Genomic DNA, 12,147 nt, shown 5'->3' on the forward strand with positions numbered 1-12,147 from the left:
AAAAAAAATAAGTTTCTATTCATATACCCCTAATAAACAGAGTCAGAATTTCAAGGAAATTCATGTTTTCATGTTAATCTATTTTTTTTTTTTTATTTGTGGTAAAGCTATCGTAGATTTGGTAATACGTTTTTCTCGTTCAATAATATTTTCTCGCCAGATCTTCTCAGTGGGTCACGTTTTTGATCCGGCGGTAGATTTTGCGAAGCACTGCTGCTGCCTGACGACGTTGCACTGCTGCAACGTCGTCAGGTTTGAGCCCCATGAGCTCACCTACTTGTTGGGTTACGCTGACATAGCCTCTCAAGGCTCTCAGGTTAGGTAGGAAAAAATACTTCTCTTGCTAAGACCGGTGTTGCCGATCCGTCAGTAGCTGAAGTAGTCCCTTAGGCTACCTATTTACTATATTTTTTTGTATCAAATTGCGTTACTTACTAGAATGCTACCTAAAAAGTGAAAGAAAATTAAAATATAATTACGAATCGACGTGAATGTGAATTTAATTATTTTATAATTTCAAATACTGTTATGTACATTCCGACATCAATCGCAGCGAAAATCTCTGAACGCAGATTGGTTTTTGTTTAAAAACAGAAAGAAAAATATATTGTCTTTTTGTTGTAGCGTTGTCTAGGCTGGCGGGACGAGTCTGGTTCGTGCGACCAACACCTGCTGCGCGGCACACGCCACGACACATTATCTGCGCACGGTAAGTCTGTAACACTCAGACCATAAAGCTAGTCTTCTTGTAAAACACGGTTGTCTTTGAGAAACAAATATTGGAACCTTTTTTAAATGTAACATAGATTTATATATATTTTATAGTCTTCTGCCTTTTTTTTTGCGAACGCATTTTGATCATTACTATTTTGTTTTAAACCCATTTTTTTATTATATAAGCGTTATTAATACCTTAAGTCGCAATCAAGTGTGCAAAAGGGTACGCCTTCTATTATGTTTTTTTTGTTATTGAGAAATGAGCATCAATGCACATCTTTGATATATAAGTAAAATAAAAACTTACTTTTATTGTACCAGCGAATAACAAGCTGGCGGATGAGTTACACAGCTTATTAGGTGTTGCGTAGCGAAGCCCAAATTTCTTAAATGCTGCCACTCGTTGAGACATGAGATCTAAGTTTCTATTGTCGTATTAACTCGCCCTTCAAACCCGAAAGCATTACTGCTTCGCGCTAGAAATTGTCACAATGATGGTGCCTGCCCATGCTACAAAACGATCTGCCAAAATTCACAATTCGCCTTACCACCTTCTAACTGTGGCGTGTTTAATAATGCGGAAGAATTGTATATATATTGTAATTTGAAAGATAATATTGTAACTAGAATTGTATATTGTAATTTGAAAGACATAATGAAATACAAAATAATTGACGTAATGTTTCGGCGCTCGGCCTGGTGCTCGGTCGCCCTTTGCTGTCTCCAGTATGCGAGAGATAAGACGAGGCGAGCATTTTATTTATTTTAACGTTTTAAAGTTGCATGTGGGCGTCTTTGTTTATATCATGTTTACGACTTTGTTCGCGGGAAATAATCTAATGTATTTTCACAATAATAATAATAAATAATAAGCAAGAATTCCACATGACCACGACTGCTCTGCCAAGAGCAACCGATTATGATGATGATGATGATGATGATGACATACTTACTATAATTATGTCGTATTAACTCACAAATGTTTCACGAAATCTAAGTCTGAGTTATCATAAGTGACAACCTATATCTATCTCTTAGTGTATAACAATTATGTAATAATGAGATTGAAAACGTGCCTAATTGCATTTCAATCCGTGCTTAGAAGCAATGAGGACGAACCGCGTGATTGCTACGCGCTTATTTAATTCGTTAATAGTCCAAAACGTGAATGTAAAAACAAAATTAACGTTTCTCGAAATTTCTGTTCTTCCTTTTAATAGAATACATTTTGAAGAGGGCCGTGCGTGCGCGTTTTTTTTTTTATTGTCGATCGCCGCAGCGGTAAGTCACGAAGCAGCCCGCGCCACCTTGAGGGCTAAATAGCGCCTACGCCACGACCACGACTTTATTTACTGCGAACTTAAATGAAACGGCCTTAAAAATACGGCTTTTTACAATATTAAACTTATAAAATTTGTGTAAAATACTCAGTGCCATTAATGGTCAATTTAATTGACATTAAATTTAACGCTAAATGAAAAGTTTTATTCAAAGACATCATATTACTTTTACAGAAAATCTTTAATTTAAAAATACCATAAAACGTCTACTGTTTTGATTAATTTTGAGATTAACTCTTTAGCACGTCTAGCAGGAATACGCCATAAAGATTGTTCGCTAGAAAATTAATTATTTAAACCTCGCTTGATAGTTTTGTGAAGGAGACAACATAAAATACTATAAAATAATCTGTCACAACCGACACTTAATATTCTGTTGTATTATATTCGAGACAGTGCCGTAAGACAAAGGGTGGGTGGCGCATTTACGTTGTAGATGTCTATGGGCTCGAGTAACCACTTAATACCCGGTGAGCCGTGAGCTCATCCACCCACCTAAGCAATAAAAAAAAATAGGTAGGCACCAATTTTCGTTCGAGCAAGGTTATAATATCACTTTGAGTGTAAGCAATGATTGTATGGAGCTGCTGGATAATCGTGAGTCGTGAGAACTGCGTCCTCTCGAGACATATAAGTACAGACTATAAAATATAGTTTGTGGGTAGCTGCTATAAAACAATACAAATGCAAAAGTCGTTACGAAATAATGGAATAATCTATACTTAATATTATAAAGAGGAAAGATTTGTTTGTTTGTTTGTTTCGAATAGGCTCCGAAACTACTGGACCGATTTGAAAAATTCTTTTTCCATTAGAAGCCGACATTGTCCCTGATCATAGGCTACTTTTTTAAATTTTTTATTTATTTTATTTTTTTGGTTTCATGTGTGTTTTAATGTTTCCGAAGCGAAGCGGGGGCGGGTCGCTATATACCTAGTCAGGTCATAAATTCTGTCACATGTTTAATGTAAAATAATTGAAACAAGTTTATTCATTATGTAACCATTCATATACCAAAATGAACTTAACAAAACATAGATTCTTATGACACTAAAGTTTATTCAAAATGACCTCCGTGATTTTGAATACAGGCCTTCAATCTGCGCGGCCAGTCGTCTATTGCAGCACGAACGAGGTCCATGTCAATATCGGCGGCTGCCTTAATCAAGGATGTTTTGAGTGACTCCAAATTCGGATGAGGCTTTGAGCACGCCTTTTCCTCCAAGTCTTGCCATATCTTATAATCTAACGGATTCAAATCTGGACTGGAGGAGGGCCAGTCTTCGTGCCGGATGAAGTCGATTTCACGCGCCGCCAGCCAGTCTTGTGTGCTCTTCGCTCTATGAGCTGGCGCCGAATCTTATTGGAATACCCAGTGCCTGTTATTGAACATGGTATGAGAAACAGGTTCTACAAGGTTCGTCAGGACTGTATTTTGATACACAACTGCATTCGTTTTTACACCTTTCTCACAAAAATGTACCTCTGTTAAGCCCCAATAAGAAACTCCCAACCATACCATGAGCGAGGATGGAAAATGACCTCGTTGGACACGCGGAATACGGTTGCTCGCTTCTTCACTACTGTGTGCGTACACCTTATCATTTTGTTTGTTGTAGCTCTCTTCTACGGTAAAAAAATTTTCATCCGAAAAAAGAATTTCCCGATTCTTTTTTTCCGGCGTACCGCTTCAACAAAGCGCGGCATCTCTTCAGTCTCAGGTCCATTAGACGAGCATTCAAACGATGTCCTGTTTTTCTTCGATATGCCCGAAGCCCTAAGTCTTCATTTAACACCCTTTTCACCGTGGTTCTGTTTAACCCCATCTGAAGGGCCAACAGTTTCTGCTTACGTTTGGGATTTCTTTGAATTTGCGCCTTCACAGCTTGTATCACTGCTGGAGTCCTAACAGACCGAGGGCGATCACCTCTTGACCTGTCATCTACACTAGAGTCTTCATTGTATCGTTTTATGGTACTATAAACGAATCTTTTGGTTATATTCAAATTTTTCAGTATGTTAAAAATTTGAATTGGCGCGTAACCGCAACGATGCAACGCAATAACTGCAACACGGTCTTCTTTAAGCGTCCACTCCATATTTAAAAATGAGTAAAATTCTAAAAGTATACATTTTTATTTTCATGAACAATTCGAAATTCGAATTCAATAAACTTTTTTGTGGCCAGCATTTTAAAAGAAAAGTTTTTACTGTGTGACAATACTTATGACCTGACTAGGTATATACCTACAGAAACGCACTCCATTTACAAATCAGAAGTTTCAAACTTGATCGTAAAAAAACAAAGCATGGCTAAGTGGCGTTTATTTTCAACATTAAATACTGTACGTTTCACAAAAAGATACCTAAATACATACAAGTGCACACATAAAATATAATTTTTAATTCAAATGACGCTGTACTTACTACGAGTATATATTAAAAATAAATCAAAAATTTAAAAGCGGGTCTTGCGTGTTTAATATAATAATAAAATAACCTTTTGTAAATTAAATTGAATTGGAATTAGTATAATTTCATATTCAATATTCCCGGTACTATTGTTCCTCATAAATATAATATAAATTGAAAACGGTCAGAATTTAATTGCCAGTATTTTTAGTTTTATAGCTCGCTCCATAAAATACTTGTAGTCGTAAAAAACAAAAGACATTCTGCTGCGCACATGACGTTTAGCACATCGTTACCTATTTATTAATATAATAATAATTACATTTTATTAAGAAAAAAGCGGGCTGTTGTGCAAAAAAGTATACTATTTGAATTAATGGTAATTGGTTTCTGTAAGAAGAAATTGCAAAAATCTTAGTTATATTGCGCAATCACAGGGATAATTTAGAATCTATCTAATAGTTCCTAATTTCAAATATTAGTTTTTTAAATAAAAAAAGTTTTCGTTCAAAATATATCTTACCGTACATTGGTGCTTTAGTTTTGTTTTGGCTATGAGTGCAACAAGTATTATTTCTTAACAGAACGTGTTCATTTATGATGTTTTTAAGAATTAGTTTTTCTTATTGCCTATTTTATGAACCTAACTCTCACATACAATCCAATTAAAAGCCAAATAACATGCATATTTTACATAATACCAATATTACCATGACAATAAAAACACGACAACAAACAAGAATTCCAAACCCTGTTAAAATTTTAACTCAATTATTCGAAGCGCAAGCAGTATAATCAACGGGAGCGCAGTCGTAATCTTTGCTTCTACAAAAACACTATTGCGTTAAATTCAATTGGTTAATCAATCCAATTAATTTAAAAGGATAGCTACTATTCGATCGGCACCGTGCCACGTAATTGGAACGATTAATGTTCCTTGCTTTCTTTAAAGAAACATTTGTTGAAGGCTTGAGAATCGAGCTGAATGCCAACATCGCATTGTATTTATGATAACATCTCTGGTACATGTTACTGGATAACCGTTGTGGCGGTACAAGTCTCTAATTAGGCAAAACTGTTACTATATTTATGTTACTGACAGGAAAATAATACTACTTTGTATGTAGTTATACAGATTGTAGTGGAAATCCGAAGCAGAAATAGTAATATTCCACTAAATTAACATGCTCGGAAAACATAATATTATATTCCTGAATCAATTAGTGGTACAACAATTTCATAGTTATTAAAACGTAATTTAAGCCTTACAGAACTTGATAAGTCAAGAACTTTACTTTCGGCCGTTCTGGTTTATTGCATTGCATTGGCCTATGACGATGGTGTTCCAATACTCTTACTACCGCTTATTTCACCGTACGTCCTTACGGATCCATTAGATCCAATAACATTTGCATTAGACACCTTTAGCTCTAACAAGGGACCTCGGTAACCGTGTTTGTCGAACTCGGCAAAGAGTTCGACGTGCAACCTAACCTAAACATCAGCCCGCTGAGTTTCTCGCCGGATCTTCTCAGCGGGTCGCGATTCCGATCCGGTAGTAGATTCATTCGCGAAACAGCTACTCATGAGTCGTTAGGTCTCATTTGGAGGCGCTCGGGTAGCTGTTAGCAAATCTCAGCTCTCCTGGCTGAGCCTTTGCTCGCCCACCTGCCCTGGTAAAACTGGAAAGGCCTCCGGGCCACCAGTAACTTCTCAAATATAAAAAAAAATTCACCCTTCGGAACAGTTGAAATTGCATCCTGTATAAAAATATGTTCAATGTAATTGTATCCAGTCTAGTTCAAGATAATTTAACGTGACGTGATTGATATTTCAAATGGTGTTCAGAGTTATTTGGAAGGCTCTCAACAGAGCTAAGTGATACTTGGGCGCTGCGACAGGTCCTACTTCTAAATCTTTCCGTCCGCTGTACTTCTGAATTCGTTGTAGGCTAAAGAACAAGATGCTCGGTGTTCTGGTGGATGCTGGTATCAAGCAATTTTTGTCGCGAAGCAGTCATATGTTCCAGTTTGTAGAACGTTTTATGTATAATACAATTGAGACTTCCATCTCTGAATGCCACTAATACTACTAATGATTGATGACCATAGCATCGGTGACCACTCACTGTTAGGTGGGACGTATGGTCGTTTGTCTATTAAGATAAGAAAAAAAGCAAGTATAACTTAGCTTGTAAACAAACACGTGTTTTTTTGCCAAATATAAGCATGCCTTCTTAAAGCACACATAAGGAACATCACTTATTTGTCGTAGTTAAATTTATAACGACTCTAGTTTGTTACAATTTTTGAAATCATTAAATTAATGTTTGTATTAATCTAATTCTAAAGTTAATTGAAAAAAAAAAGGATTGTTAGAGTTTTGAACATTTGGAAGAGCTTATTGGCCGCACGTGCGGAGTTCTCTTCACTGTGGGTGGTGAGACAGTGTTGCTGGTTTTTTCGAAGCAAAAACGAAGCCAACAGACTTGAATGCTTTGTCCTTTTCGGAGATTCTTTAATGACATTACCAAATCTTATTTGGGTTGCGTGCTTTCTTAATCGAAAAAAGCTGAAAAACATTTGGAAGTTTTAATTTTTCGGTCTCTGAAATATTCGAAAAATATCCGTTACAGGATTAAAAAGAAAACATTTTATATATGGGATCACTATAAATTTTGGCATCGCTGAAATTACGCGAATAAGACAATTTTAATCATATATGACACTTTTTGTAATGGTATATTAATAAATATTTGATTTGGTAAAATTGACTTTATCTGTCAACTATAGTACATGGCTATCGTATATACTAAGGGTACTTAATTCAAAACTTGTTCGAAAATCAGTTTAAAACAAAACAGCAAAATCATACATGAAGAAAATGCTATTATACATATTTTATTAGCTGAATATAGACAGTTTATAGTTCAAATAATGAGTGATTCAGAAAAGGAGAGAGAGCTAGCTTATATTTTCTTTATACTTTTATCACCTAAGTTGATTAGTAGAAGTAGAAGTAGAATAGGTGATTACTGGTTAACTACCGCTTTTTTATTTTATTTTTTACATTAATTTATTAATAAACATTTGCACATACTTTTGTAGGAACGGATACTTATCCGAGCCAGCAGTTAATAAATAAAAAATCAAGTAATGTGGAATTATACTAAGTAATACTATAAATAAAAAAGTAAGTAGTACTTATCAGTCAGTAGCAATTATCAAATACCTATCTCCGTTGCCATACATTTTTCAATGGAGCTGACAGCTCCAAATAACTCCACCCGAATTCGAATGGCAGGGTTCAAGACGACCGCCTGTGTTGCTTCTCGAACTCAAAGAACCGAGAGATTCTACAAAAACAACGAATTCTTGACCACCGTTGTCCTGACCAAATAAATCACCTCATAGTTTTAAACTTGAAATCCATTTAAGTATATTTTATTTTAACTTTTAGAGAATTTTTAGCAACTGATTTACAGACTGAAAATTTCTGCAATAGGAGTAGGCTAGAATATAAATATTGTTATTCCTGAGCGTAGGTATTTCGTTTTATAGGTAAATATTTAAATGGGCCGATAAGTTACGCGTCTACTGGCACTCACCTTGAGATATAAACTCAAAATCTAAATTATACAACGGCTCAGCCTTTTAAAACATGACCGCTTCGCGGCATAAATGGACAGACTGGTAGTATCGATCCGTGTGAACTGACAATAACCTCTAACAACACTAACTACGTAAACTAAAAAATTCTTCAAGCATCACTTTACCTCTGATTTTATGATTGTGTTTTTCCGGTCGTCAAAGTCAACCGTTATCACAAAAACTGTAAAGTCGTTGAAATGTCGGAAACAATATAATGATAATAAAAAACGCGAGATTAAACTGTAAAAGTAGTTTTAATCATGTCCACGGCCGCGGCACGCCGAAAACCGAATACCGAAGATAACACTGTATTCATATATTGCTCCGTACCTACGAATTTTATACCACTCGATAAGTGAGTCGTCTATTATCAAAGGTGGCAATCTGTGCATTTGGACAAAAATTTTTTATTGATATGTCAATACAGATTGATTTGAATATAATCGTCTCCTTCAAAGAATACGGTTCAAAACCTGCATTAAATAAAGGTTAATACTTAACCTGTTATTTATCTAAGATGTCGTTCAGAAAAGTTTTGTGACTGCCAATGGAATACAAAGTCAATAATTCGTTTTTCTGATTTACCAATAATTATCCAAAAGTCACATTGTCGGCTTTGATAATAGTCGACTCACGTGTAGATTCACTCAGACTTCAAACATGCACACGTTTCAAAAACAAACACCTCAAGATCGTATAAACGTTGTCCTTTACATGCGAAGGTGACAATCACATAGACCCCTGTCATACAGCATAACCTTCGTACACTATTATATTACCTTTGCTCGTATTTGATACGTCTTTTTTTTAAGTTGGCCCAAAAATTATGGAATTTATTTAACGAGTTTTTGAAGAGTACTAAAATGAGAACTGGTTAGTATCAGGATTTGCATGCGATATCCTTCAGTGTGCTTAGTGCGAGTTTTTTAACTTTCTCGATAGCGTAAAAGTTAGCCCAGTTGTAGCAGTAGGAACAGCGCCCCTTTTTTAACCCATGAAAAGGCAAAGGGGGGAGAGAGAAGCGTTTAGTGTGGAGCACATCTCTCCCATCACCCTTCCCCTCGGGACGCCGGACCGGCGGTCGTCCGCGCCACGACCACCAGCTCTCTCGGTGGAACAGCGCCCCTAGCGTCAAAGTAGGCAAACGATCCCAATCAATACAAATTTATGTTAACTTTTACGCGATCGAGAACGTTAAAAAAAACTCGCACTAAGCACACAGTACTGATTGGGGTCACGTGTCATAAGACTGATGGCCTTCCTTGCTATAGACGAAAAAAGAAGGATAAAACTTTAAGCCGTCACCGGCGTCGGACGCGGCCTGCCGTCAGCCACATGGGGTCGTCATACGATCCGCTCGACAACTTCAATTTAAGTGCAACTCGAAACCAGCACTCGTTCTCTGATAGCTAATAAACTTATGTTTTCGATTGCTCACAAAATCATAATTGAATATTTCTTATATAAAATACTTTAATATCAAACTTATAGTCCTTCTCGTTGCATGTCGGCGAATTTCTCAATCGCGTTAAATGAGTAGTCGTTCAGAGCATTCAATTAATTTCTTCGGAATCCCGTGGTATTGAACCGAATTCACAAGAGTATCGATTACTTATAAGTTGAGTCAGAACTCCGACTTAAGAACGGTGCGCCCGCGGTGCTCTCCACTTGGGTGGTTCAGCAGATGTTGCTGAAATTAATAAAAATCACATTTCAATTATCTCAGACGTTAGAGACGATATTACGTATATTATGAGCGTCCACACGTCATATCATGAATTTTAATGTTGAAATTACCCAAAAAAGGTCTTCGCATTAAGCTGAAGAAGGTTTTTGCATTCTTGCTAAGCCTTAAGTATAAAATAAAATTAAGGTAATGTAAATTACAAATTAGGGAGTGGACCTAAATTTGCTTTAAAATATCCAATTTATTTAATGTCCGAAGGATTAATGTTTATTATATATTTATACCCTTTGTCCAATAGGTACCTTTTACTATAATAATAAAATTATTATGTAATAATAATATCAGTGCGACCTTTTAGCTATGCGAAAAGGCACACGAAATAAAGAATAAAACAGAGGACGTACATATTTGCTAAGAATGGAAAAAAAGATCTAAAGTATTCAGACCCAATTACAGGTTAAATAAATATGGGCGGTCGATGCGATCGTAATATTTTAAGAACACTTTTATTTGTCAAAATTACCACCCTACCTCGAATATGTATAAAAATTGAAATAATTAGTGATCTTCCAGTATTGATTGTCGTAAATTACGGGTGCTGGCGCAATAATTTCTTGAATAGCCCGTTATTAACATCCCGACAGTGCAAACAAACGCGGCATCGCTCGCAATCAAAGTTTGACGAATTAACCTGACCACCCGCAGAGACTGCACCAGGCCCTAGCGATTACTTATCCGATTAAAGTCAGAAAGGACACGTTTCAGTGACAGTCACTAAAGACAAGCGTGCGTCGTGAAAGATGTCAATGAATGTGTCAATCTGGAAGTCGATTTAAGAGTTTGAATTTTTAATCTTCGTTAGGTTTTTTTTTCTTATTGACACGCGAATTAAAGAAAAGACATAGCAATTACAGATTTAATTCAAACTAATATTCGAGATGCATTTCTAATTTCAGCTGTTAGCCATTGTTATTCGAGATATGTACCAAAACTAGCGGTGTACCCAATTACTGTCTATATTATAATACATATTATTATGTTACTGGAGTTTTACACATTAAGGTATTAATGTATATACATTTTACAAATTCTCTTTTCTCGTGAAATCGATATTTTGAAAAAAAAATAGGCGAGGTTCAAAAACAAAGCATTCATAAAAAGTATAGTATAGTATAGTTCTTCAATTTAAAGAACATCGGTTCTTTTATTATTGAGAGATTACTGGTGGCCCGGAGGCCTTTCCAGTTTCACCAGGACAGGTGGGCGAGCAAAGGCTCAGCCAGGAGGGGTGGGATTTGCTAACAGCTGCCCGAGCGCCTCCGAAGGAGACCTAACAACTCAAGAGCAATTGCTTCACGAATGAATCTACTACCGGATCGGAATCGCGACCCGCTGAGAAGATCCGGCGAGAAACTCAGCGGGCTGATGCATGGGCTAGGTTGCACGTCGACCTCTTTGTCGAGTTCGACGAGTACGGTTACTGGGGTCCCTAAGCCTGCTCCTAGTATTAGAGCTGAAGGCATCTAATGCAAAGGTTATTGGATCTGATGGATCCGAAAGGACGTGTCTAGGGCGTCGACGGTGACTGGCTCCTGCATGATCAGGATTCGGTGAGTAGTCAGCGGCGGCAACGATAAGGCGATTATCATGACGCATAGCCTTATCGAAGTACCGTTCCGACGCTGACTTCATGTATTTCTGGATTGATTCAAGGCCCAGGTCGTCGTGTAAGTCAACGTTCCTCACGAACCACGGAGTCCCGACAGCTAACCTGCAAAAGCGGGATTGTAGAGATTGGAGGGTGTCTATGTGTGTGCGGGCCGCGTGAGCGAACACCACACTCGCGTAAGTCATGACGGGCCTTATGCAAGTTTTGTAAAGTGTCACCTTGTTCCGAAGGGACATTTTACTCCGCTTACAGATCATGGGATAGAGTCTGCCGAGAATGAATGCGGCACGGTCGCGGACTGTTTTTATGTGTGGGCGGAATGTCATGGATGCATCCAGGGTGACTCCCAGGTACTTAACCTTCCTGACCCAGGGTATAGGTTGGCCGAAGAGGGTGATCGGGGGAGTGATATTTCTCCTCCTAATGCGGGAGGAAATAAGCGGTGAGTTTCCCCTTTGAAATAACACTGCTGTGCTTTTCGCCGGGTTGATGTCTATGCGCCATTTTCGGAACCACTGTCCGAGGGCTAACGCTGCGCTCTGGGGTTTACTCGCGATTAGGGACTTGTTTCTACTTGAGTAGTAAACGGTTGTGTCGTCAGCGAATAAGGCTAGCTGGGTAGAACATCGGTTCACGAACGAGGGAACAAAATGACTTAACTTATTTGTCTCT

At 37.4% G+C, this 12,147-nt stretch overlaps 1 long non-coding RNA gene across 1 annotated transcript; it reads right to left on the reverse strand.

The window, feature by feature from the left end:
* Window positions 1-3,348: 3,348 nt before the first annotated feature.
* LOC105842444 (uncharacterized) lies at window positions 3,349-8,412 on the reverse strand. The gene is made up of 3 exons (XR_001140074.4): window positions 8,245-8,412; window positions 7,701-7,824; window positions 3,349-7,040 (listed from the first exon to the last, which is right to left on the reverse strand). It is a non-coding gene; the product is annotated as an uncharacterized LOC105842444 (long non-coding RNA).
* Window positions 8,413-12,147: the final 3,735 nt, after the last annotated feature.

Source organism: Bombyx mori, chromosome 8 (genome assembly GCF_030269925.1).
Source record: "Bombyx mori chromosome 8, ASM3026992v2".
NCBI classification, from domain to species: domain Eukaryota; kingdom Metazoa; phylum Arthropoda; class Insecta; order Lepidoptera; family Bombycidae; genus Bombyx; species Bombyx mori.